Source organism: Protopterus annectens, chromosome 12.part0 (genome assembly GCF_019279795.1).
Source record: "Protopterus annectens isolate FY-2018-M chromosome 12.part0, PAN1.0, whole genome shotgun sequence".
Taxonomy (NCBI): Eukaryota; Metazoa; Chordata; order Ceratodontiformes; family Protopteridae; genus Protopterus; species Protopterus annectens.
In genome coordinates, this window is record NC_056746.1 from 234,791,676 (window position 1) to 234,817,805 (window position 26,130).

Genomic DNA, 26,130 nt, shown 5'->3' on the forward strand with positions numbered 1-26,130 from the left:
TGTCTGGGTGAGATTGGGATCCCCTAATTAAGGATATTAAATCCTCTGCCAGAGTAAGCATTTGTGAACTAGAAGTGGGCCTGTGTGAGGGGGGCTTAGCAGGCACTGATTTAACAGTTTTGGCTGCTTTAGCCCTGGCAAAGGCCTTAATAGACATGGCTGCAGGAGGCCTAGCAGCACCACGTGCTGGGGTAGAGACATCCAAAGGGATGGTGTCTGATAATTCACTAGGAACCACAGTAGTAGGCAAAACTTCAGAGGCCGATTCAACTAAGGTAGCAGGAGCCTCAGTAGCAGTCATGGATTCGCTGAAGATTGACCCGTTTTCGGTTTCGCCGAAACCGAGACACCCCCCGCTTGCTTAACCGTGGTTTCGGCCGAAACCGCGGCCCGCGAGTGTCGGTCTTTTTCTTTGCGTTTTTAACAATTTGGGTAGTCGGAGGATCCGACGGCATAATGTACGCAAAATCTGAGCCGAAAAACTGTTCAGCAAACTCCGACCGGCGCCAAAGCGTTGTCGGTTGAAGGAAGCACAGGCTAAACAGGCTGCTACGTTGTGGTCTGGGCCTAAGCAAGGTAGGCAGTAAGAGTGGAAAACTTTATGAGGTATTTGTTTCCCACAAGTTAAACAGTTATTTACTTTTTCTGACATCGGCTGAGGCAAGAAAGAGTCCCCAACGGGGTACTTAGCTTTAGAAGTCTTGAAGTAGTATTCGGTAGTAGTAATCTCTGGATCTGACCGACCGGCACTTGCGAACAGCTTCTGCTTCGGCCAGCGGCAAGAAAGACTGAGGAAAATGGCGTCGGCTGATGCCTTTATACCCGAAGACCAGCAGAGATGACGTCGGGTGAAGTGCGACATCAGCTGAAGCCGGACCCAGACTTTGGAATCCGGCCGACCGAAGGGCTGCCTGACGACAGGACAACCCATTTGTTATGACTGCAGATGCATCCTTGAAGGACATCAGAAGAGGTCATGAGGCCTAGAACAAGGACTGCTGCATGAGATGAAGATTGTAGGAGGCTTTGAAATACAAGAGTTAAGGACTGCATAGGTTCACAGGTGGTTACTAGGCTATTGGTCCTAGAGAGATTTTAAGCCTAACCAAGCTTAACCCAAATTAACAAATATTGCTCACATATCAATACTCTTTCTGGACTGAGTGAAATGATACAGGATATGTCCATCCAAGTCAGGGTCTGAAGTACCAGACTCATATGGGGGAGTGAGCGTGTCTCCTCTCTTCTATAGAGCCTCAGATGTTAATGAATCTCAGTCAGATGACTGGTCCTGCATCTGGGCAGCTCTTTTGAGGGTATCAGCTTGACTCTGACCCTGGGATGTATAAGAGGGTAAAGACAAAGAAGGAAGTGTGTCCAAGGGATGGGCCAACACCAATGGAGCCCATGTAGCAGTTATAGGAGGCGAGGTTAGGATGCTCCCCATTACCTTGCATGCCACACCCATATCTGCCCGATTAGTGGCTCCACTGTCGAAAATGTGCGCTGAACCCTCTACAAAAGAAACAGGCTGTCTCGACAAAGGGATCCCCAATGTAAAGGACCCGAGAAGGGGATCAGAACTCCTTTCCCTTAAGGTTGACGACTCTGACACTGAAAAAGCAAAAGTATGGGATGGGTCCAAAGACTGCACCAAAGAATCGACTTTGAGGCATCTGTCTCATGAGTCACTCAAATATGAAGGCCTTGAAGCCAAACACCAAGGTATGCTTGGTGTGGAAGGCACAGGCTCCAAACTGGAAGTCAGCTCTAACATCACCAGACCCAAGGGACTAGGTTAGGAGCAAGCAAGGGGGAAGATGAACCAGCCTTTTCCTCCCTCAGAGTGGCGGGGAATGGGAGAACACCCATATCAATCTGTGTCTTGCTGAAAGTCCTCACCATACAATCCAATCCTAAATTAGATATGCTTCTGAAGGACCTGAAGGGCTTGAATGATAATTGAGATGGTGGTCATGAAGGGAACTTCAAAACATTCTCTCTCCAAAGACGTACCTCACACCATTTGTCTAGGGGATTTACCTTCAATGAAAACTGGCTCTGAGGATGTCAGGAACACAGCTGGAGCCAAAGAATCAGTCTCTTCCAGTCTCACAATTTTTGCTGGTTCTGCATTACGAGACTCTCCCAACCTTCTTTTCTTTTCTCTTTTCTTTTGACTCTCCTTTCGCTTTGGATTCATTTCTATCTTTGCAATGGCCATCTTTATCCTTATGGTGCCTGCCTACCTCAGGATCAGATAGCAGCAACCCTTTATTCAACAATTTACTTCTCCTATCAGATAAGACAAGTTGTCCAAAGGACTTACAGATATTAAATCACAAGAACAAGGAAACCTCCAAACATTGGACCCCTCCTACTTTGAGTTCATCAAGGGCAGGTCATGCTTACTTAACCTGATGGATTTTTTGAACATGCCACCAAAGCAATGGATGAAGGTAAAATGGTACACACCACATATCTCAACCTAAACAAGCCTTTTGACATAACCCCTCACTGAGGCACAGAAGAAAAGCTAAATAAATTGGGAATAAACCCCTATGTCATCCACTTGAATGCCAACTGGCTCACAGATATGAAGCAGGAGATCAAGGGAGAGGAAGCTACCTCTAGAAAGAAACCAGTCACCAGTGCACGCCCATGGAGTTCAGTACTGGGACATCTCTTGTTTAGCATCTACTTCTCTGAAGTAAAAGCCAATACCAAAAGGCTCTGGCTAACTATGTTTGCAGATGACTATAATCTAGGAGCATTCATCAAATCCCCAAATGATCTGGCCCATCTTGCATGAAGGTTTGTACCAAACAAACAACTGGTGCCAAAAATCATGGATAAACTAAATATTAAAGAATGCATTACTCCACGCTTTGGGAAGTCATCTACCCTCAGAAAGTACCACATTTACAACACACCCCTAAGAGCTGACCCAGTTGTTTAGGATTTGGGAACGTATGAAAGTAATGACCTAATTTTAGGTTAACATGTGGTGAGTGTCACAAAGAAGCCCTTCTACATTACACAACTTATAAATAAAGGGACTGTGTTTAGATCTAAAGATGTCATTGTCCCCCTTTACTCAGCCCTCATTAGGCTAACAGAGTATAATGCCTCCTTTGGCATGCATCTATCCAGTTACATGCAACAACTCTACCACCCACAGAGATACCTTACTAAAAGGATACAAGGCATTAACAATACATCCTACATGGACCAACACTCTACTCTGTATCCTACAGACTGCCAAGAGGTAACCTGTGTCTGGCATACAAGACATCCTCTAAGTACTGATGAAATACTGCACGTCAGCAAGTCAAATAGTATCAGAAATGCTCAGTCGTGGGATCTAAACCTCTTCTGGCAACATCAACAGACTGGTTTGGAGGGACAGGTACATCTCACACAGAATATACCACTACTCAGGAACAGCTTCTCCCATTCACATAAAGCAAAGCTCATCCTTGTCTATACTCAAACATAGCTTGGATCTATGGATGGGGAATAGAAAATTTACCTCTGGCCTACCCCCTGTACTACTAATGGATATAGAAAGCTCCTTAAATGCTTTATCCCATACATGGGTCCCCTCAAATTAGCAACAGTATGATCCAAGTTACTTTCACTAGAGGTAATATATAATTAAAGACCATAGGATATGCAAGGCCAAGACAATGCCAAATAGGATAGATTAAATTCAAGCACTAAAAGGGAAATCAGCTTGGCTAAAAATGGCCCACAAAGGCAGCTAACCTAGTACTTCGCTATGAAACTATAATAGCATGCGATATCCACTTGGAAAGGGACTGTTTTGGTATGAGTTGTCATTTTTTTCTTCTTACCTTCACAAGACATGAACACTGATCAGAGTTCCTAAATGATTTTGTTCCGTCAAGATAATACTTGCATTGTCTGTGGACCTAAAATGTACAATTACCCTCTCTCCCTCATTTTTGGGTTTCTGGAAAGAAGACAAGAAGATAGATAGCTTGGCTTAAAGTAAACAGTGAGATGACATTAGGAATAAATTAAAGATTAAAGGCTACTCTAGCTTTGTGTAAAATGGGATAAGGCTGATCCACCACAAGTGCTACAACCCAGGTATTCTTGCAGAGGTCAGAAAAGTCAGTAACACTTTCCCATGGTATAAACCTGAAATCAGTCTGATGGGCTGTTTCAAACTGAGCAAAGGTTATTTTCCAAAGGTAAGATCCCAAACCCCTTTCAAAAATGATCTTTATGAGAATGCATTGAGATGGGGAGATCCAAAGACTGACAAGCTGAAACTAGAAACTGGCAGACAGGTGAACCTTGACAGAGGAGTAAGTGAAGTCACAAGATAGTAATTCAGACAAATAAATGTAGAAGCAAAGAAACATTAGCCCAGAAAGGGTGCTTACTCCTCTCTTTGCACCAACTTGAAAATCTTTTCCATTTCTTAATATACAATTTTCTAGTAGCGGGTTTTCTTGCCTCTTTAATACCTGCTACATGTCCTCAGAAAATAGATGCCTTGAAAGGTATTAAGATACTATCATCCAGGCAGATAGTTGCATTTTTATGGGGTAAAGATATATCAAACACCCCTTGTCCTGTGCGAGTAGGTCCAGTCTGTGAGGAAGCTTGGGATAATTTCTCTGGCCGTTTCCAAAAGGGAAACCACCACTGTTGCCTGGGCCAGCAGGGAATCCAATAAACCACACTCCGTAAAGTTGACACGTAGAGAAGTATAAAACATCCATAGCTTTATTCAACAATCAACAAAGCTTTCAGGTAATAACCCTTCTTCAGTGTGTATAAAACAATTTAACGGTCCTTTCATTTAAATAAGACATTCCCTTGACACAGCACAATCAAATCCAGCAATCAATTAACTTAAGAACCTCATGACAGCATAACAGAATAGTTCAAGCAGTCTAGGTCACAAATATTTAAAACTTTTATAGCATACTCTTATTATAAAATATTATATACAGAAAAAAATATATATATAAAAAAAATCAGCCATATAATAAAATAAGAAAACGTGTTAGCATAATTTCTCTAATACAATGTATTAAATCATTATTTTAACCTCATTTGCTTCTTTTTCAGGATCAGCTTAAAACTAACTGTTGTATCCAACAAGGGAATCACCACGATATCCTTTAGAGAGTCCCTCTGAATCTTCAGAATGACCCTGGGTATTAGGGGAAAGGGTGGAAAATCATGCAGAAATATTTCTAAGGAAAAAGAAAAAAGCACCCATCTTCCAGGCCTTCTTGCATGGGAGTTCTGGAGCAGAATTTTGCCAAATGATTTTTATGAGTGGAAGCAGAAAGATCTACTTCAGGTGTTTTGCACAACTGGATCAATTCCAGAAGACCCCCCGATTCAGTTTCCATTCATGAGATTCTGTTTTGGTCCTGCGCAACTCGTCCGTCATACAATTTTGTTCTAACAATATGTATGATGCTTGTAGACTGTGCTGAAAAGCTATTTCCCAGGATACCATGGCTAATCTGCAAAAAGGATAATACCTGGTCACCCCATTTTTTTTTTATGTATCGCATCACTTTGGTGTTGTATGTAAACACCTGAATCAGCTTACCTCTCTTGTCACACCTGATGGCCCCAAAAGCAACTGTCTGCTAAAGGACAATTCAAAATTTTAGCTCCAGCATTCTCAGGAAAGTTTTGATTATGCAACCAAACAACCCTCCTCATAACAGTTCCAGAGGCTGCGGCCCTGGATGTAGCATCAGCAGAATCTTAACTACATTTTAAACTGTGGGTAGCCAATTTAGACGCAGAAGAAATTGGGTTACACAAATATGTTTTCCCCTCTCAGAAGAGGAAACAAATGCTAATAATATCCCCCATGTGCTAATAAAAGGTAAGCATAAACTTTACATGTGGGCTTGGCAGTTGGGAATTCTAAAAAATAAGTGCTGCAGAAGAATACAGCTTCTTCCCAAAACTACCACAAGCTTTCCCATCCTTGCCAGAATATGAGGGATGTGTATTAACCATATGTTTTGCAGTAGCTGTGTTTACCACAGAAATAATTACTGGGTCTGATCTGGGATTAGGTTATTAGGTGAAGTCTAGGCTAACTGTGCTACATTTCCATTTTAAGCCAAACCAAGTTATCCCATTAGGTGTTCAACATACCCTTACCGTGATTTTTATTGCTACATTCCTTGTGATATCCTCACTCTGGGCAAGTAATCAAGGAGCTTGAATCCTCACCACTGACACAGGAGAGGGACATTAAATTGGAACAAAAATGGATACACCCAGTATTGTCAGATACAGCTCTCTGCCTCGAGCACAATTTCCCTTAAGAACATGCTCAGTCCGGAGGCTGGTTCTTCTCTCTCTCTCTCTCTCTCTCTCTCCAGATCCCTAATAGAGCTCCCCACTGGCACAGCTATAGAGTTGAGTCCTCAGCAGTGTGTCCAAGCAAAGTCCTCCACCATTCCCCCTCTGTGAAACCAGTGCTTCGTGTCCCTGCTCCCAGCAGTTAACACTCACACACACTCTGAGATTTGATTTGTGCTCGCGCTCACACACACACACACACACACACACACACACACACACACACACACACAGACACACAGACACACAGACACACAGACACACAGACACACAGACACACACACAGACACACACACACACACAGACACACACACACACAGACACACACACACAGACACACACACACACAAAGGAAAGGCTGGCACAGATTTACTAGCTATGCCTCATTCTGCCCAGACTATAAGGTAGTTACTGTCACCAAACACTCCACAGCCAGCTACTCTAAGGCGCTCACAAGGGTAAGCACTTACACTAAGTGAAATTAATACTAATACAAATGGCAGTATTTAGTCAATGCAGTAAGGCTATCAAGAGTGGCCACAGAGTCACCAAATAGGCACGAGTACTCTCAAAGGTTAAAAATATTCTCTAAAGGACCAGCCTCAGTGAAAAGTTTAAAAAGAATCAATAATAACAAACTTTACAATAAGAGGAGAAAGCTATTACATGATGGAACAAAATCCATAAAAGGGAAGTCACCCCTGATCATTATTAGTAAAAAAATACAAGCACTCATAAAATCAACTAAGGCCAATTTTGAGAGAAAAATTGCCATGGATTCAAAGGACAATCATAAGGCCTTTTTCAGCTATGTTAGGAACCTAGGTGGAAACTCCCAGATATGCTCAGAATTAGTCCAAAATGATACAAAAATCACTGAACCCACAGACATTGCCAACATACTGGCAGACAGGTTCAGTGCAAACTTCACCCCCCTCTCCCCTCCTAAAGGAGAGAGAACTATCCCAGCGGAGTGTAGCCTCCCAGACATCTCAAATGCGCAGGTGAAAGCTGCTCTCTCTAAAGCTAAAAACACAGCATCAATGGAACCGGATGGTGTCCCCGGCTGTGTGCTACACGAGCTAAATGAGAAATTAAACCCGCACATAAGGCAGCTGTTTAATCTCAGCCTTACCACAGGATACGTGCCCAAGGAGTGGCGTATGGCAACTGTGGTCCCACTCCACAAAGGCGGTGCCTCTATGGACCCTGGTAATTACCGCCCCATAAGCTTAACAAGTCTAGTCTGCAAAGCTATGGAGAGGATCATAATGGAGCTCAAACAAAGATATAGGGGACTTGCAGACATTGGACCCGACCCAGTTTGGCTTCGTCAAGGGCAGATCATGCCTTTTGAACTTGGTTGACTTCTTCGAAACAGTCACCAAGGCCATTGATGAGGGAAAGGCAGTCCATACAGCCTACCTTGACCTTGCAAAGGCTTTCGACACAATACCCCACTCGGGTATTGTAGAAAAACTTACCAGCTTAAATGTAAACCCATATGTCACAAGATGGGTTGCAAACTGGCTTAAGGACAGAACCAACAGGGTTAGAGTTGCTGGCGCTATGTCAGACTCCAAGCCGGTCACAAGTGGTGTCCCACAGGGCTCGGTCCTTGGCCCCCTATTGTTCGGCATCTACTTCTCAGAAGTACAGGCCAACATGGGAGGACTTTGAAAGTTTGCAGACGACTGCAAACTGGGCGCCATAGTGGAAAGTGCATCGGACACGGATATCCTTCAGAAGGGACTCACGGAAACAGATTGCTGGTGCCAGAGCCATGGCCTGAAGTTAAACGCCAAAAAATGTATAGTCATACCCTTCGGGAAAAACAAGGTAACCCCAAGCTACCATATAGGTGGCAATCCACTAAGCACAGAAGAGGTTATCAGGAACCTGGGGACCCAGGTTGACAGTGGCCTTTCTTTTGACACTCACGTTGCTAAAGTGGTTAGAAAGACCTTCTACATTGCCCACCTGATCATGAAGGGATTCACATCCAGATCTAGTGAGGTCATTGTTCCCCTGTACTCTTCACTTATCAGACCAATGATCGAGTACAATGCCCCATTCGGGATGTATCTCACCCGACATCTGCAGCAATTGGAGAGACCCCAAAAGTTCCTCACCAAAAGGATAAAGGGACTCCAAAATCTGTCATATGCTGCCAGATTGAAGAAACTCCAGCTCTATTCAGTCGCATACCGTCTGCTCAGAGGTGACATGTGCCTGACATACAAGGCCATGTCCAACCCGGAATTAATGGACATGCTCCACCTCAAAAATCAAAATCCACCAAAACCACTAGAGCAAGCGACTTAAACCTTAGCACGGATATAAATAGGACGTGCTGGAGGGATAGATTTATCACTCAGAGACTCCCTATGCTGTGGAATAAAATCCCAGTCCATGTGAGGCAGAGCACCTCGCTGGCTCTGTTCAAGAGAAATCTTGACCTGTGGATGGGAGATCGTAGGTTTACCCCGGGAATCATCTCTGTGTCACTGCTGGACAGAGGCACAACAAACTAATGGGCACAGTATTTTTTTCATATATGGGGTGGCGTAAGCCACAAAACTTTGGGCTAGGCTTATAAATGCCTTAGGGCAGATAGCCTAGTATAAACCTATGAATAAAAGAACATGAAAATATGGAATATCTATGTACAATAAACACCAGAGTTTCAATCACAGGAAATATTAAAATAACACAGATGAACAGATCCATAGAGATACAGGAAAACAGTACTTAACTAATCTCACTATATTTTCCTGACTGATCTAAAGAATTACTATTCCCTGGTTCACTTACTAGAGCAAGGCAAGATGAAGTGAGGGGTCCTTCCTAGTCAGGTTACAAAAATAAAGACTGCCCTGAGACTTCACTCTTACCTACCTAGTATTAAACATCATTTTTAGCAATGGATTACAGAATGACATCACATACATCTGGTCATCTGACTTATGGTTCCCATGCTACCCCCTTGGCTAGAAGCTGCCAGTATTTAGTGCGCACACACAGCTTGCCAAGATCTACTGCAGCTTCTGGAAATCATAAAACAATTAGAAACCTCCACCCTTCCAGAGTAGCAATTAGTTCACCCCAAAGACAATACAGAAAGCTTCCTAGTACAGATTTTTGTCTCTAGCTGCACTGAGAACTATAAGATAAAATCTTTATGGCTCAAGCCACATAATTAAATTTCAAACTATTTTCAAAGTTATTTGAACCACTCACAAAAAAGAAATATATCACAAAAGACCAGGAACCGAAACTTCCCACACAATTTCTTTTATTCGAACAGCAGATGAATCTTGTAGCACCAAAATAATCCTCTCTTAGCGCCTCGGCTAAAACACAGCCTTTACAGAGTGAATACATCTAAAAATGAGTTGCTTTTATATAAAAAAATAATTACTTAATTAACCAAACCCTAATTCAATAATACATTAAATTAATCTTGTAAAAATTTGTCTAATTTAAAGACATACACATTCAAATAAAACTTTTCCAGTTGCACTCCTTATTCATTCCTTTTGGTTGTGATGTATTATATTTTAATATAAAAATTGATTCATTCTTTCTTAACAAATATTTTACTGTGTCCTCACTTAAACATTCTGACTTAATTTGTTCCAAGACTGACACTAGTAAACTACTAAAATCACCCTGATGTATCCTATAAAAATGTTCACCTAATGGACTAATCGCCTTTTTATTCTTAATGCCCCTAACATGTTCCTTTACTCTCTCCCCTAGACTTTTCTTGCTTTCTCCACTTAATGGCATAAATACCACCAACACTCTTGCAGGTGAAACAACCCTATGTTTGAAATTTCTTACCATTTATTCTATCAAAAGTTGCCACTACACTTGCTGCTACAAGATTCATCTGCTGTTCAAATAAAAGAAATTGTGTGGGAGGTTTCAGTTCCTGGTCTTTTGTGGTATATTTTGAAAGTTAGCTGGACTGAAATTAACCCCTTCTCTTCCAGTATCCCTTATTACAATATATACTTTTCAACAGTTACAATAATACATGTATATTTCTCCCTCTGCCAACAGGACACACTGTTGATACATTTTTAACAAGAGCAACTTTACAATTACATTTTCAACACAAGCATCAGTGCAAATCAGTTTGATATACAAATTACAGGCAAGTCTTTACAAAATTCCAAACAGCTATGCTGGCGTACGTTACACATTCACTTCCTACTTCTCCTGACATAGCTGGCAATACCACTCCTCATTTGTGAACGAATGTTTCTGTGGTTACCCATACAATGATTTTTATTGCTAAACTTCTCATTTGTAATTAAGGCTTCTGTGGTCATACCTTTGAGTACTGAAAGGGAACCTTGCTGTACGACTGGGCATTTTGATGTTGCTTCTGTGTATTAGTAACACTTCCTTGTTCCCATCCCTTGACTAAGTTGTGTATGATTAGAGACATGAGTGAGCTTGGTTTTATGTGGACGTGTAGTCTATTCCAGAGCAGTGGCATACTCTGGGATAAATACCTGTCCCTCCAAACCATTTTGTTTATGTTACAAAAGAGGTTAAGCTCTATAGCTTCAGTATTTCTGATACCATTTGATTTGTGGATGTGCAGTAGGTCCAACAGTACTGGTTCAGAGGATCATTACAGGCCAAGCACAGTTCACCTCAATCTATACGAGACAGAATATAGTGAGATGCAGTTCGTATAGGTCATGAGGTCTAGTCTCTGTATTCTCTTTGTCAGGAACCTCTGTGTGCAGTGCGCTCTAGCTGTTGCATATGTCTGGACAAAAAACGAGGTACTATACTGAATGACAGAGTACAGTGGAACATTGACATCTCTGGACCAAGATGCTATCCTTTTACTTATAAGATGAACAATACAAAAGGACTTCCTCACAACAGGAGACTCACATTGGTCAAACACCAGGCGCTATTTATGTATGTGCCCAAACCTTTAACCAGTGGAATGACTCGCAGGGGAGTACTGTTAATGTGGTAGGTTCCCCAAGGCATTTGGTTCCCAAAATATATAATAATTTTTCCCCATTAAGCTTTAGCCCATTACTCTGATACCAGTTATTAGTTTGGGACAAGCCCTCGTGGAGGATAAAAAAAAGTCTTTTGGAGATTCAGCAACTGCTCCCAGCTTGCACTATTTTGCAAACTTGGTCAACCAAAGACACCTTACATTTGCTTGGACTTCTGAGAAGATTCCAAACAGGTGTGGTCCCAACACTGAGCCCTGTGGGACTCCACTAATGACTGGTCTTTTTGTGGAGGTAGCTTCCCCATCTTGACTACTTGTGTCCTGTCTGTGAGCCAGATGGCAATCTAGCAGAGTGACACTAATTTAGTAAGTTCTACAAAGCCTGACTGGGTTATTGTGTGAAAAGCTTTGGCCCAGGTCTAACTAGGTGGCATGTAATATTTTGTCTTTGTCTATTGCTTCAGCACAGGTATGTTGTTCACACTGGCTCAGCACATTGCTGCGTAGTACTTTTGAGATTACAGACTTAGTTGAAGAAGGCCTTATGGTTGTCCTTGGCCTGGGGTTGTTATTTCTGCCTCAAATTTGGCCTTGGTGGTTTTAATTAAACTCCTGAGTTGTTTATTTAACTTAATGATGGGATTTCTAACACGCTTAGCATTGCACTTTTATTTTTGGCCACAGTTTTCTTCATTTTGTTATAAAGCTCATTAACATTGTGGATCCATTAAGGAGGTTTGTTTTTAGAGCTTGCCCTGCACTTGTTACTACTGGGCACAGCTACTTCTATGCAGTTGTTGACACACTGATACAAGTCATCTGTGTATGTTTCAGTATAAGCAGTAGAGTTTTCTGGGTTGGGGGGGGGGATCTGCAACTTGCCAGGATATCACTTGGAAGTTTGCCTTGGGAAAATGTCTAAAAGTTAAAAGTTCCAGAAACAGGGGAGATCTCAGGTTTTAGCTTTATTTCAAAATAAACTGCTTTGTAGTTGGACCTAATGAGTGAGGATGGCCTAATGGTTAAGGTGTTTGCCTTACAAACACATGGTGCAGGGTTTGAGTCTCACAAGGGATAATTGGCTAGGCTTAAAATGGCTCACAAGGGCAGTTAGCTTAGTACTAATCTATGAACCTATGTTACACACAAGGGAAGAAGAATAATTTCCCATATTTGTGAGGGTAAGGTTAAGGATGTTGTTTCCCCTGTGGGTATTGTGACTAGTTGGACAAAAGCATTTGTGTTGAAGTCCAGGAATGGACTTGCACACTAGTGGTGGTATATGTGTGGCATATGTTTCCCAGTGTATTGCTCGGTAGTCAAAGCTGCATAAAAAAGACAGCATTGGGTTTAATTCTGAATGTATAAAACCTTATACAACTGAGGAACTTTATACAATCTATTGGCTTTCTTGGAGGCAGTAGGGTTGGCTGTCACAAAAACATCCTCCAATGCTGAAAGAAAAGGAGGAATTGGAATAGGTTCAGAAAAACCCAGTTGCAATCAATCATAATACTTCTCCAAAGACTGTAATTTCATAATGTTATCACTGAAACAACTGGCTCATTCCAAAAATAGTTTCAGAGAAAGAAAAACCTGCAAAGGACTGGTAGAAGCCATACTCTCCTCAAAAATTGAATCAAAACTTGAAAAGAAAAGAAAACAGAAGCTGGCCCTTTATAATAATTTTGCTGTTCAAAATATTGAACCTGTTCAGAAGAAAGTACAGTTTTGTACCTACCATAAATGTAGATGTCCGAGAGGTATGCATCTGCAGTCCTAACAAATGGGTTGTCCTGGCCTCAGGCAGCCCTTCGGTCGGCCGGATTCCAAAGTCTGGGTCTGGCCTCGGCTGATGTCGCACTTCACCCGACGTCATAGCTGCAGTTCAGCGGGTATAAAGGCATCAGCCGACGCCATTTTCCTCAGTGTTTCTTGCCCCAGATGTCAGGTGCCCTCTAGGAAGGCTAAATTTGGATAAATGCAAATGTTTCCAAACAATAGAGAGCAAATAGAAATAAACATGTATATACATATATACAAACAAATACACCATAATAGACTCCCCCAGCTAGCTACAAGATGGGCAAATACCCTAGGAGTACCACAGAGGGGAAGGAGGGTGGGTAATCCTGACTACAGATGCATACCTCTCGGACATCTACATTTATCGGACATCTACATTTATGGTAGGTACAAAACTGTACTATGTCCTTCAAGGATGCATCTGCAGTCCTAACAAATGGGTAGAATACCATAGCCAAACTGGGGGAGGAGGCACTAAGGAGGCACTAAGAGTTTATGGTGTAGTTAAGATCCCTTGCAAAACAGCAGTGGCAAAACCTGCTCGGGATCTGGAGTATAAAGGTAGATTATAATGCTTGGCAAATGTATGCACGGAGCTCCAAGTAGCAGCCTCTAAAATGTCTTTGGTAGCCACTCCTCGTAAGAAAGCTGTAGTAGTGGCTGTAGCCCTTGTGGAGTGAGGTCTGATGTTTTCTGGAGTTGCCTTTCCATGAAAAGAGTAACGAAATCTAATGCAATTTCCTATCCATTATGAGATTGTTTGTTTTGAAATTGCTTTTCCTTCCATTCCTGTTGCATATGCTACCAGAAGCTGGTCAGTTTTTCTATTATTCTTGGTTCTGTCCAGGTAGTAGCGCAATTGTCTGTGTACATCCAAGGTATGCAGCAATCTTTCCCCCCTGTTCTGTGGGTTGGGGAAGAATGTTGGTAGGTGTATTGCTTGGTTTAATGATACCCTGGAGACCACTTTTGGCATAAAGGTAGGATTAGTTCTCATGGACACTCTATCCTGATGGAAGATAAGGAAGGGCTGTACTGCCATCAATGCCTGTAATTCAGAAACCCTTCTAGCTGAAGTGATTGCAAGCAGGAATGCAGTCTTCCAAGATAAGTACTGTAATTCTGCTGTTGCTGCTGGTTCAAAAGGGGGGAGTGTCAACTTTTCTAACACAAAGTTCAAGTCCCATGTAGGCAATGGTGGTTTCCTTGGTGGCTTTACATTTTTAATTCCTCTGAGAAACTGCCTGAGTAGAGGTTGAGAAAAGACTGGAGGATCCATGTTGTATTCTGCTGAAATTGCTGATGCATGAATCTTAATGGAGGAGTAAGATAGACCATTGTGGAAAAGCTCTGCTAAGTATTCCAGGATGTTAGCTATGTTTGCCAATTTTGCATCCACTCCTTTTGTTGCACTCCAAATGAGATATCTTTTCCATTTTGCTGAATAAGTTTACCTTGTTGAGGGTCTGCGAGCCTCTAAGATAATGTCTTTAACCCTTTGAGATAAATTTGGGTTATTTTTCCTTATGTAATGCTCCAAGCAGCTAGCTGCAGTGTTTTCAAGTTTGGATGCAGGATTTTGAAGTTGTTCTGTGTTAGCAGTAGAGGTAGTAGGGGTAGAGGCCATGCGTGTTCCCGGGACATACTCCTCAGTAGCGGGTACCAATGTTGCCTCGGCCAATCTGGAGCTATCAAGATGATCCTCGGGTGTTCTTCTTTGATCTTCAGTAGCACTTTGTGCATCAAAGGAAGAGGTGGGAATGCATATGCTGTCAGGTTTTCCCAACTGAAGGATAGGAGTCCACCTTCCAAGCAAGTGGGTGGTATGTCCTTGTGCAGAATTTTTTCAATTGGTGGTTGTGTGGGGATGCGAACAGGTCTATTTCTGGCAGTCCCCATTTCCCTGTGATGGTTTTGAAGATGTCTGGATGGAGCATCCATTCGTGGGCATCCGTGGTGGTTCTGCTTAAGATGTCTGCTAGTATATTTTCTTTTCCTGGCACAAATATGGCTTGGAGCTGAATGTTGAGGGTCAGGGCCACATTCCAGAGGTCCATTGCCATCCGGCATAGAGGATATGAATGTGTGCCTCCCTGTTTGTTGATATACCACATAACTGTGGTGTTGTCCGTCCTTATCAGCAAATGACCCTGTTGAAGAAATGGTCTGAATGTCTGAATTGCCTGTTTTACTGCCAGCATCTCTTTTGATTTATGTGTAGGTTCATCTGGTCTTGAGTCCATAAGCCTTGTATGCACTTGTCCACCATGTGTGACCCCAACCGAGGTCTGAGGCGTCCGTGGTGATAGTCTGGCTTGGGTGAGGCCTGTGGAAGGGCAGTCCTTTGTTCAATTGACAGGCCTGGGCCCACCACTGGAATTCTTGCTTCAGGCATGGAATTATTGGAATTTGGGTTTCTAGGCTGTGCTTGTGCTGAGACCATAAATTCCTCAGGTACCATTGCAACTTCCTCATATGTAGTCTGGCATGTGGAATTAATATTATGCCGGATGCCATGTAACCCAGGGCTTGCAGGATTTTCCTTGCTGTAAGCTGGTTCTGCGTTGTTAATGCCATGAAATAGAGTGGTAGCTGCTTCTGTTTTTCTGCTGTGAGGAATGCCATCTGGTTTGATGTGTCCAGTTCTGCACCCAGGAAGGTTATCCTTTGGGATGGTATCAGCCTTGACTTTTTTGTGTTGACTGTGTATCCCAGGGCTTGTAGCAGGTGAATAACCTTTTCAAATCTTTTGTTAATTTGTCTTTGCTGTCCGCTTGTAACAGGCAGTCGTCCAGGTATGGATAAATTTGAATTCCCTGAAGCCTGCAATGAGCAATTACTGATGCCAGGCATTTTGTGAATACTCTGGGCGCAGTAGATAAGCCAAAAGGCAATGCTGAGAATTGATAATGCTCTGATCCTGCAAGAAATCTGAGGTATCTTCTGCAATTTGGTCGTATGGGGACGTGCAGGTATGCCTCCTTGAGATCCAGAGTCACCAGCCAAGACTCCTTGCCCAGCATGGGAAGAAGTTGCTGTAGGGTCAGCATTTTGAATTTTGGAACAATGAGATATGTGTTTAGAGCGGACAGGTCGAGGATAGGTCTCCATTGGTTTTCCTTTCTTGGTACTAGGAAAAGCCTTGAATAAAATCCTTGTCCTTGTTCCATAGCCGGTACCTTTTCTATAGCTCTCATCCTTAGTAAGTGGTCTATTTGCTGTAGAGCGTTTGTCCTTTGGTTTGGAGGTAGGTTTGGCATTCCTCTCTTCCTTGGAAGAGTATGGAAGTGAAACCTGTAGCCTTTGTCTATTGTCTGTAAAATCCATTTGTCTCCTGTAATGTAATGCCAATTTACTGAAAATAAGGCTAATTTTCCACCTAAGGGTGCTGCCAGTTGTTCCCTGGTAGGCGGTTTCAGAGCCAAGTCACTGTGATTGTCCTGTAGAAGTGGTAGTGGCTGGATCTGTGGCAGTAGTTCTCTGGCTGTTAGGCTGCCACTGACGTCCCCTGTAGGCACCTCTGGATTGACCTCTGCCCTTAGGGCGTCTATTTCTGCTTCTTTGTGCTCTGGTGGTGTCTGGAAAGGACCAATTCTTGGAAGGCCAGTTCCTACTAAACCTCGGAGGCTGGACCTGTAAGAAATCCTTGACTGTCTGGACAGATTTAGCTTTTTCTTCCACCTTCTTCAACACTTGCTGTGCAGGGGAACCAAATAAACTGTGCTTTTCCATGGGAGCATCTAGAAGCTTTGACTTTACATGGTCTGGTAAGGATTGCTCTTTTAACCATGCATGCCTTCTGATCACTGTACCAGTCATAGCTGATCTAAAGGAAGCCTCCAGTGCATCATAGCCGCATTTTAAGGAATGATTACTGACCTGCTGAGTGTTATGCACCAAATCCTGAAGGGACTTACGGTCTAAAGGTTCAGGCGAGGACAGTTTTTTAGTGAGCTGATCTAACAGAAATTCCTGATACTGAATCATGTGGAATTGACAGTTTAAGGCCCTAGCCAAAAGAGTAGCAGAAGTATAAACTTTTTTACCCCATCTCTCCAATGCCCTAGAGTCTCTTTCAGAGGGGAGGGGTTTTTGGCAGAGGCAACTGCTACAGCTTTGGGGCCCTGTGAAATAGTTTCAGGATCTGCAATAGGAGCCTTATACAAATGATAATGTGTGTCCGGAACCCTGTAGTATCTCTGGGGCTTAGCAGGGGCCGGAGGCAGTGAGTCAGGGGCAGTACAAGCATCATTAAATGCATCATCCACAACTGTAAGTACTGGAGGAATAGCTAAAGGCCTATGCTGTGGTAAATGTAAAAAGGTCCTAAGCCTTTTCCTAGAGTCTGAAAAATCCTGGCCCTGCCATTGAAATTGTTCCCTCATAGCATGCAAGGTTTCCCCAAAAGAAAATTCCTCATGAGGAGAGGCAGAAGGCATGGAATCCTCTGCATCAGAGTCCTCATATGGAGAATAAGGGCCCTCTGGAGGATTTGCATTTTCTGAGTCATCAGAGGAATAATCTGAAGAAACTGGCTCAGGGGGCTCTGCTCTAAGCCTCTTCTCTGGAGGTGGGTGAGAGGCCCTGTCAGGGTGAGACTGGGTTCCCCTGATCAAAGAAATGAGATCCTCTGCTAGACTAAGCATTTGAGTACTAGAGCTAGGCCTGTGAGAGGGGGCTTTAGCAGACAAGGCCTTTGAAGATTTAGCCGCTTTAGCCCTGGCAAAAGCCTTAATTGACATGGATGCAGGGGGTCTAGCAGCTCCACGTGCAGGAGTAGATACATCTAAGGGGATAGTATCTGATAAATCCTGAGAAACTGTAAGAGCAGGTGGATTTTCAGTAGCAGATTCAGCCATGCTGGAAGAGGCCTCGGTAGAAGGAGGCATGCTTTTGGCCGAAGGAAGAACCACGGACTCGGCTTCGGCCGAAACTGAGACACTCGCGGTTGGCTTAACCGCGGTTTCGGCCGAAACCGCGGACCGCGAGTGTCGGTCCTTTTCCTTACGCTTTTTAGCTAAATGTGAAGTCGGAGTCTCCGACGGCATGATATAAGCAAAAGCGGAGCCGAAAAACTCCTCGGCAAACTCCGACCGACGTCTAAGTGTTCGTCGGTTGAAGGAAGCACAGGCTAGACAAGCTGCTACGTCGTGGTCTGGGCCTAAACAAGGTAGGCAGTAAGAGTGGAAATCTTTATGAGGTATTTGTTTCCCACAAGTTAAACAGTTATTCACTTTTTCTGACATCGGCTGAGGCAAGAAAGAGTCCCCAACGGGGTACTTAGCTTTTTAGAAGTCTTCGGTAGTAGCAATCTCTGGTTCTGACCGACCGGCACTTGCGAACAGCTTCTGCTTCGGGTGCCACGCGGCAAGAAACACTGAGGAAAATGGCGTCGGCTGATGCCTTTATACCCGCTGAACTGCAGCTATGACGTCGGGTGAAGTGCGACATCAGCCGAGGCCAGACCCAGACTTTGGAATCCGCCGACCGAAGGGCTGCCTGAGGCCAGGACAACCCATTTGTTAAGACTGCAGATGCATCCTTGAAGGACATCTACTTTTTTCTCTTGCCAGAAGCAGTTGAATTAGAAAGGTCAAGAGTCTGAACTAAACATTGATCTAAGCCCAATGCATCACTCCTTTCTAGAGTAAGTGAAAAAGGGGAAGACATATGCCTAGATGTTTTCTTTGTTTTAGAGGAACTTCTAAAGCAAACCCAGTTTTGCATACAAAACCTCCTTATAGTCAGGTAATCCATTTTGGACAGGCAGAAGGAATTCCCTGCTCCTTCTCCTAGGACCAACATGTGTGGTTGTCCTGTGTCCAACCAAGGGCACTCCAACAGCCATAGAGTATGTGTCTGACCCCAAGTCTACAGTGGCTGTAAGGACCACATTAGATATAGCCAAGGAAAAAGATGAATGATCTGAAGAACCAGAAATGGCCACACAGCAGAGTCACCAACCTGCAGCTGGGGCACTTTAGCAGCCTACTGTGTTGACAAAGGTTGTCTTAATTTTCTTCTTTTTGTGACTGACAGAATGAAGAGCTTAGGAAATGACAGGTTGCCATAAAAGGTGCCTGATTACTGGGTGTGAGCAGTAGTCAGTATAGTAAAAATAAATAAAATTACTTTTAACACCAAAGAAAGAAAATAACACTTTAAACACTTATCCCAGCCTCAAAAGTAGAATAACACAACTTTTACCTCATAAAAGGTAGTTTAAATAACTTTTTTGACCACAAAAGTAAAAAGTGACACACCTGTTTAAAAGTCAATAGAAGTCAGATGACACTAAAAACTTTTACCTAGCTTAAAAAATTATAACTTCAGAGAAGAAAATACAGTTGTGTAAAATCTTACCATGAGAGTAGATGTCCTTTCCTTCATTGTTGCAGTATTCCGTACAATTGGAATTCCCAGTCTCGAGTTGTCCGACATTTGGGCAGTACACAAAAGCCTATTGTTGCTTTAAGGTATGCTGTACATCACACATATGGTCCTTGCATAGCATAGGGCATAAGGGTGACAACCAGATGTGCCATCCTCAGAACTGACAGCCCCAGTAGAAACGCCAGTCCAAGGAAAACCAAGCGGTAACCAGTACATCCAAGAGGGGAAATGGACCAGGGGAAAGGAGGGAGGGAGTGAATACTGCAACAGTGAAGGAAAGGATATCTACTGTTATGGTAAGAGTTTACACAACTGTACTATGTCCTTCCATTCACTGGTTGCAGTATTCCTTACGACTGGGAGAGTGCCCTGGAGGAAGAGGAAGGATAAGCAGAGCCCTCTAGAAAGCCATGAAGAATGGCCCCAGAAAGCCAACTTTAGCTCTGGAGATTCTATCCAACTTGTACTGCTTGGTAAAAGTATGCGCAGAAGTCCAATTAGCTGTTTCAAGAACCCAGTTAGTATCAAACCCCTTGAAAAAAGCAATAGAAGAAGCCACAGCTCTAGTAGAATGAGCCTTTCCAGAAGGAAGACTCTTACCATAAAAAGTATAACAAAAAGAAATAGCTTTTGAGATCCAAGAATAAATAATTTTCTTGCATGTGAAGCACCCTGTGAAGACTGCCTTTGTCTAAACGCAGAAGAGGGAACCAATGCTGTCTCGACCAAAAGTCGCCAACAAGATTTTGGGAGCATCCTGTTGAATTCTGAACAGGACTTTCGGAATGAGAAGGGGATGGAATGCATAAAGAAACATCCCCTTCCAGGAAAAGGAGAGGGTGTCCACCCTTCCACACCAGAGGATCTGGGACTCTAGCACAAAATATAGGAAACTGTCTGTTCAGAGAGGAGGCAAATAGATCTACTTGAGGAGTAACCCACCAATGGACAATGTCCAGAAACACATCCCTGTGAATCATCCATTTGTGGGATTGAGTTAAGGACCTGCTCAGAATGTCTGCCACAATGTTTTGACCTGAGGGAATGTAAACTGCCTGAAGAGTCACTTGACACTGGACAGCAAGATCCCATACTAGGACTGCCACTGGCAAAGAAGGTAAGATCTTGTTCCCCCCTGTTTGTTTATAAATCACATCACTGTGGTATTGTCTGTAAATACCTTGAGAGGTCCTGGGAAGAAATAATTATGAAAAGCCTGAAAAGCCAGCAGAAGAGCTCTCATTTCTTTGACATTGATGTGCACTCTGTTAAAGAAGCGATCACACCCCCTGTACCTTTAGGGAGCCAAAAACTGCTCCCCATCTCACATCTGAAGTGTCTGTGAACAGTTTCTAACAGGGAGATTAAGGAGGCCCTGGATTCAGAGAACTGTTGGATCCGTCCACCAGTAAAGTTCCTTCTTGAGACAAGGAAGAAGAGGAACTACAAAGTCTATGGGATGTGCATGTTGAAGCCAAACTGACTTTAGGAACCACTGAAACATTCTCATGTGGAGCTTGTCCAGAGGGAGCATAGGAATGGTTGATGCCATAAAACCCAGAGCTCTCAAAAACTCCCTGGCTATAATGGAGGCCAGAGGAAGGATAGTTTGAAAGAAGGAAATGAGAATTAAGGCCCTGGGAGGTGGCAGGGATGCTGGCATAGGCACCATCTGAATCATGCTACCTAGGAAAAACATGATTCTGAGAAGGAATCAAAGAAAACTTTTTGAAGTTTATTGTGAACCCCAGGTTCTGAAAAAGGGAAAAGGCAAAATGCAGATTTTGCAACAGGATCTCTGGAGAGGAAGCATGAATCAGCAGGTTGTCCAAGTAAGGAAATACTTGGATCCTCTGAAGCCTGCAAAAAGCAATCACAGGAACAAAGCATTTGATAAATACCCTTGGGCCAGTAGAAAGGCCAAAGGGCAAAGCAAAGAACTGAAAATGCCAAGAAGCAACAGAGAAATGCCAAAACTTCCTGAAAAAGGGGATGGATCGGAATAGGAAGATAAGCATCCTTGAGACTGAGAGGCACCATACAATCCCGAGGAAGCAAAAGAGGAAACATTGTTCCCAAGGAGGCTGAGGAATACCCATAAAAGGTGGGGATGGGATTTCCATACCATTAAATACCCCTGGTGAATAAAGGACAGAACCCAAGAATTCTGAGTAATCTGAAGCCAAACAGGAAGAGGGAGAGAAAGGTGAAGAGAAATTGGAACATGACTGGGAAGAGACAGATAGTCAGACAGCACCTGGGTTTACATGGAAAGGAAGATCCTGAAGTCTAAGTAGCCTTAGCAGGAGGAGCCCATTCACCACTCTTTTTTGCCATTAGTAGGAGGGCAAGAGTGCCTGCGAACAAAGGCAGGCTTATTGGGGTAGTTTATTTGAAATTTAGGAAAAGGAGAGACAAACACATGTTTGAGTTATTGTAAGGCCTTCCCCTTATCCTGTAGGGACTTAAAAAAAAAAAAAAAAAACAGCAGCTTCCCCAAACAAATGTTTATTATCAAGAGGGGCATCCATCAATTCAGCCTTGATATAGTACAGTTTTGTACCTACCATAAATGTAGATGTCCGAACTGGATAGCATCTGCAGTCATAACAAGTGGGTTGTCCTGTCGTCAGGCAGCCCTGCAGTCGGCCGGATTCCAAAGTCCGGGTCCGGCTTCGGCTGATGTCGCACTCCACCCGACGTCATCTCTGTTGGTCTTCGGGTATAAAAGCATCAGCTGACGCCATTTTCCTCAGTGTTTCTTGCCCCAGATGCCAGTAGCCCTCTTGCAGGCTAAAATTTGGATAGATGCCAATGTTTCCAAATAGATAGAGGTAAACACAACAATAAGCATATATGTACATATATACAAACAAATACACCATAAAAGACTCCCCCCCAACAGCTAGCTATTAGGAGGGTAAACACCCTAGGAGTACCACAGAGGGGAAGGAGGGAGGGTAATCCTGACTGCAGATGCTATCCAGTTCGGACATCTACATTTATGGTAGGTACAAAACTGTACTATGTCCTTCATGGATGCATCTGCAGTCATAACAAGTGGGTAGAATACCATAGCCAACTAGGGAGGAGGATAAAAGTAGATTATGGTGTGTTTAGGATCCCTTGCAGTACAGCAGTGGCAAACCCTGCTCGGGATCTGGAATATAGAGGCAAATTATAATGCTTGGCAAATGTATGCACGGAGGTCCAAGTAGCCGCCTCAATAATGTCTTTGGTTGCCACTCCTCGTAAGAAGGCTGTGGTAGTGGCTGTTGCCCTTGTAGAATGAGGTCTTATGTTCTGTGGAATTGGTTTTCCATGGAAGGAGTAATAGTATCGTATGCAATTTCCTATCCATTTGGAGATTGTCTGTTTGGAAATAGCTTTTCCTTCCCTTCCTGTTGCATAGGCTACAAAAAGTTGGTCAGTCTTTCTGCTATTTTTGTTCTGTCCAAGTAGTAGCGTAGCTGTCTATGTACATCCAAGGTATGCAGTATTCTTTCCCTCTGTTTTGTGGGTTGGGAAAGAAGGTAGGTAGGTGGATTGCCTGGTTTAAAGACACTCTGGATACCACCTTGGGCATAAATGTAGGATTAGTCCTCATGGACACTCTATCTTGGTGGAAGATTAGGAAGGGTTGCACTGCCATTAAGGCCTGTAGTTCTGAAACCCTCCTTGCTGAAGTAATTGCCAGTAGGAAAGCAGTTTTCCATGACAGGTGTTGTAGGTCTGCTGTTGCTGCTGGTTCAAAGGGTGATAGTGTCAACTTTTCTAGCACAAAGTTTAAATCCCAAGCTGGTAATGGTGGTTTCCTTGGAGGTTTTACATTCTTGATTCCTCTGAGGAACTGCCTGAGCAAAGGGTGAAAAAATAGGTGGATCAAAGCTGTATTCTGCTGAAATAGCTGATGCATGTATCTTGATGGAGGAGTAGGACAGGCCTGAATGAAGAAGTTCGCCAGATACTCCAGAATGTTAGGCATATCTATGTTTGACACATCTTTTCCTCTTTCCGTACTCCAAATGACAAACCTTTTCCATTTTCCAGCATAGTTCCTTCTTGTTGAAGGTCTGCGTGCTTCAAGAATAATGTCTTTAACTCTTTGGGAAAGTTCTGGATTAGCTGCTGCTATGTGATGTTCCATGCAGTCAGTTGCAGCGTTTTAGGTTTGGATGTATGATGCTGTAGTTGTTCTGAGTTAACATCAAAGGCATCAGAGGTATTGGCCACATTTTGTTCGAGACATGCTCTTCAGTAGTGGGTACCAGTGTTGTCTTGGCCAGTTTGGAGCTATCAGGATTATCCTTGGACGTTCTTCCTTGATTTTTAGTAGTACCTTGTGTATCAAAGGAAGAGGTGGGAATGCATATGCTGTTAGGCCTTTCCAGTTGAAGGAGAGTGAGTCCACTTTCCATGCTAGTGGGTGGAATGTCCTTGTGCAGAATTTTTGAGCTGGTGATTGAGAGGTGATGAATAGGTCTATCTGTGGCATTCCCCATTTCTTTGAGATGGTCTTGAAGATGTCCGGTGCAGCTTCCATTCGTGGGCATCCGGTGGTTCTGCTTAATATGTCTGCTAGAGTATTGTCTTTCCCGGTACAAATATTGCCTGTAACTGAATGTTGTAGCTGAGTGCCAGGGTCCACAGCTCCAAGGTCATTCTGCATAGGGGTATGAATGAGTGCCTCCCTGTTTGTTGATGTACCACATGACTGTGGTGTTGTCTGTCCTTATCATCAACTGGCCCTCTTTGAGAAATGGTTTGAACTTTTGGATTGCCAGTTTTACTGCCAGCATTTCTTTTAGATTGATGTGCAGGTGAAGTTGATCCTGTGTCCACAATCCTTGCACGCATTTGTCCAGCATGTGGGCCCCCATCCTAGGTCTGAAGCGTCTGTTGTGATGGTCTGGCTTGGTTGACATCTGCGAAAGGGTAGGCCTGGGTTTGACTGGCATGCCTGAGCCCACCATAGGAACTCCTGTTTTAAGCATGGAATTAGTGGGATTTCTGTTTCTAGACTGTGTCTGTGTTGGGACCATAAATTCTTTAGGTACCACTGTAGTTTCCTCATATGTAGTCTGGCAAATGGGACCAAGATTATGCATGATGCCATGAAGCCCAAGGCCTGCAGAACTTTTCTTGCTGTTAACTTGTTCAGTTTTGTTGGTGCCAAGAAGTAAAGAGGAAGTTCTTTTTGTTTTTCTGTAGTCAGGAATGCCATTTGTTGTACTGTGTCCAATTCAGCCCAAGAATGTCCTTGTTTGGGATGGTATCAGCCTTGACTTTTGTAAATTGACTGTGTATCCCAGTCCTTGTAGCAAGTAAATGACCCTTTGTAAATCTGTTGTCAGCTTGCTTTTGTTGTCCCCTTGTAGCAGGCAGTCGTCCAGGTATGGGTAAATTTGAATTCCTGTAGTCTGCAATGGGCGATTACTGATGCCAGGCATTTTGTGAATACTCTGGGCAGTAGATAAGCCAAAGGGCAATGCTGAGAATTGATAGTGCTCTGATCCTGCAAGAAATCTGAGGTATCTTCTGCAGATTGGTCGAATGGGGACGTGCAGGTATGCCTCCTTGAGATCTAGAGTTACCAGCCAAGACTCCTTGCCCAGCATGGGAAGAAGTTGCTGTAGGGTCAGCATTTTGAATTTTGGGACAATGATGTATGTATTTAAGGTGGACAGGTCGAGAATTGGTCTCCAACTTTTTCCTTTCTTGGAACTAGGAATAGTCTGGAGTAGAACCCCTTTCCTTGTTCTGCTGTTGGCACTCTTTCCACAGCTCTCATGTTTGCTAACTCCATTATCTGGCGTAGAGCCTCTGTTTTTGATTTGGAGGTAGATTTGGCATTCCTCTTTGACTGGTAAAGTGTGGAAGTGAAACCGTAACCTTGATCTATGGTTTGTAAAATCCACTTGTCTTTTGTTATGTAGTGCCAGTTCTTTGAAAATAAGGTTAACTTTCCGCCTAGAGGAGCTGCTATTTGTTCCCTGGTAGGCGGATTTAGGATTAAGTCACTGTGGTTGTGCTGATGTAGTGGCAGTGGCTGTGTCTGTGCCTCTGTTGTTACCTTGCCACTGTCGCCTCTGTAGGCACCTCCTCTGGATTGGTTTCTGCCTCTGGAACGCCTATTCCTGCCCCTTTGAAATTTTGTGGAGTCAGGAAAGGACCAATTTTGGCAGGCCAGTTCCTGCTAAACCTTGGGGTTGAACCTGCAAGAAATCTTTAACAGTTTGAACAGATTTTGCCTTTTCTTCCATTTTCTTCATAACCTGCTGGGCAGGTGTACCAAACAAACTTGTCTTGTCCATAGGAGCATCTAGCAACTTAGCTTTAACATGATTCGGTAAAGCTTGTTCCTTTAGCCATGCATGCCTTCTTATCACTGTGCCTGTCATGGCTGATCTAAATGAAGCCTCCAGTGCATCATAGCCACATTTTAAGGAATGGTTGCTAACCTGTTGTATGTTATTTACCATCTCTAATACATATTTCTTATCAAGAGATTCATCAGTGGTTAGTTTTTTAGTTAACTGATCAAGCATAAACTCTTG

At 43.3% G+C, this 26,130-nt stretch overlaps 1 protein-coding gene across 1 annotated transcript in view; it reads right to left on the reverse strand.

Annotated features, from left to right (window-relative positions):
- The window catches only part of UBFD1 (ubiquitin family domain containing 1), an 896,669-nt gene that overhangs the window by 720,854 nt on the left and 149,685 nt on the right, over positions 1–26,130 (reverse strand). The gene's annotated exons all lie outside the window — the stretch shown is intronic.